At 46.3% G+C, this 2,500-nt stretch overlaps 1 protein-coding gene across 1 annotated transcript in view; it reads right to left on the bottom strand.

Annotated features, from left to right (window-relative positions):
• The window catches only part of LOC122267863 (putative G protein-coupled receptor No18), a 192,760-nt gene extending 190,346 nt beyond the window's left edge, over positions 1–2,414 (bottom strand). Inside the window, exon 1 of the mRNA XM_086545873.1 lies at positions 1,861–2,414. The gene's annotated coding sequence lies outside the window, so the exon portion shown is untranslated. The remainder of the gene's footprint in view (positions 1–1,860) is intronic.
• Between the last annotated feature and the right edge of the window lie 86 nt (positions 2,415–2,500).

A 2,500-nucleotide genomic window follows, 5' to 3' on the forward strand; every position in this document is an offset into this window, starting at 1 on the left:
AAAAGAGGTGATGGAGGGGGGAGAAGAGAAGTGTAACGAAGAGAGAAGTGAAGGGAAAGAGGGAAGAGGGGAGAGGAGAGACGTGAAAGGGAGAGATGAGATGGCAAGAGAAGAGAGAGGTGATGGAGAGGGGAGAGGAGAAGTGTAACGAAGAGATAAGGGAAGGGGAAGAGAGGAGAGGGGAGAGGAGAGACGTGAAAGGGAGAGATGAGATGGCAAGAGAAAAAAGAGGTGATGGAGGGGGGAGAGGAGAAGTGTAACGAAGAGAGAAGTGAAGGGGAAGAGAGGAGAGGGGAGAGAAAAGAAGTGAAAGGGAGAAATGAGATGGCAAGAGAAGAGAGTGGTGATGGAGAGGGGAGAGGAGAAGTGTAACGAAGAGAGAAGTGAAGGGGAAGAGAGGAGAGGGGAGAGGAAAGAAGTGAAAGGGAGAGATGAGATGGCAAGAGAAAAAAGAGGTGATGGAGGGGGGAGAGGAGAAGTGTAACGAAGAGAGAAGTGAAGGGGAAGAGGGGAGAGGAAAGAAGTGAAAGGGAGAGATGAGATGGCAAGAGATTATAAAGGAGAGGAGAAGTGTGAAGAGGGGTGAAGTGAGGGGGGGAGAGGAGAGTAGCGAAGGGGGTTAAGGCAAAAAGAAGGAAGGAGAAAGTGAAGGTAAAAATAAAAGGGCAGATGGGGGGAGAGAACAGGAATCGAAATTGGAGATCTGTGATGGGAGGAAGGAGGGAAGACGGGGGAAATGACGAAAGAGAAGGAGGAAATGAGATCAGAGAATAGAAAGGGAAAGGAGAAGATGACATGAGAGGAGAGAGTTGGGGAAGAGAGAAAAGCGAAGAGGTCGAATTAAAATGAGAGGTGAGATGACGTGAAATAGGGGAGAAAATTGAGGGAGAAGAAAGGAGGGAGGATAAGAGAAGGAGAACAAAGAGAGAAGGGGAATGAAGAAAGAGAGGGGAAAGAGAAAGGAGAAGAGATAAGGAAATGGGAATGAAGAGAGAGAGAGGGGTGGGGGGGAGGCGATAAGAGAATGAGAATGAAGAGAGAGAAGGAGAGTAAAGAGAGAGAGGAGAGAGAGAAGGGGAAGGAAGAGAGAGATGATAGAAAGAAGGGGAATGAAGAGAGAGAGAGGGGAGAGATAAGGGAAGCGAAAGCAATAGAGAGAGAGAGAGGGGAGGTAGATGATAAGAGAGTGAGAATGAAGAGAGAGAGGAGAGAGAGAAGGAGCATAAAGAGAGAGAGGAGAGATAGAAGGGAAAGGAAGAGAGAGGATAGAAAGAAGGAGAATGAAGAGAGAGAGGGTGAGAGAGAAGGGAGAAGAGATAACGGAAGGGGAATGAAGAGAGAAAGGGGGAGAGATAATGGATAAGAGAGGGAGAATGAAGAGAGAAAGGAGAGAAAGAAAGAGAATGAAAAGAGAGAGAGGGGAGAAAGAAGGGATAAGAGAAGGGGAATTAAGAGAGAGAGGAGAGAGAGAAGGGGAAGGAAGAGAAAGAGGAGAGAAAGAAGGGGAATAAAGAGAGAGAGGGGAGAAAGAGAATGGAGAAGAGATAAGTGAAGGGGAATGAAGAGAGAGAGAATGAAGAGAGAGAGAATGAAGAGAGAGAGAATGAAGAAAGAGAGAATGAAGAGAGAGAGAATGAAGAGAGAGAGAGGGAAGAGAGAGAGAATGAAGAGAGAGAGAGAAGGCAGAGAGAGAGAATGAAGAGAGAGAGAGAAGGAAGAGAGAGAATGAAGAGAGAGAGAATGAAGAGAGAGAGAATGAAGAGAGAGAGAAGGAAGAGAGAGAGGAGGAAGAGAGAGAGGAGGGGAGGGGGAAGGAGAAGCAGGTGAGTATCCAGAGGATCAACAAGTCGCCAAGTTTACCTGTGTGGATGAGAAGGCAAGGAGACGTTCGCAGCTTCTCTTCGTAGACATCGAAACTAAAAGATTTTAGTCAGCGTTGACCTTCGTTGTGTTTCGTTTTCTTTCGTGATGTACAGTTGGTCATTATCGGATTATTTTGTGCTTCGTCTATTTTTTTTTTTTTTTTTTTTTTTTTTCTCTTTCTTCAGATGCAAAAGACAACACTCACTGTCAAGAAAGGCATTTCGAGGTGAAAAATGCACTCAAAGAAACAAAAAACAAACAAATAAAAAAAATAATTTACACGGTTTCCACAGATCAGTTACAAATCAGTCACAAAAGCAAACAAAGAATAAAGACATCCCGAACTAAACAAAAAAACAAAGGAAAAGAAAAACCACGTTTCATCTTCATTGACCCGGTCCCAAAATAAAATTTAAAAAAACGAAATGGAAAAAAAAAGGAACAGGCAAACAAAAACAATAAATGAAGATCCCGATCGCACGGAACCCGAAGGAGGCCAGCCGAAGGCGGCGGCGGGAGGAGTCGACGGCAGGAGGTGCTCACGTGCGCGCTATCCGGCGGCCGAGGGAGGTCTGAGGCGCCGAGGCGTTCGGACTGTGACCTGCCCAGCGCCCTCGCTCGCTCGCTCGCACGCCCG

Source organism: Penaeus japonicus, unplaced genomic scaffold, assembly GCF_977035675.1.
Source record: "Penaeus japonicus unplaced genomic scaffold, GWHDUDI00000001_assembly GWHDUDI00000017, whole genome shotgun sequence".
Lineage (NCBI taxonomy): Eukaryota > Metazoa > Arthropoda > Malacostraca > Decapoda > Penaeidae > Penaeus > Penaeus japonicus.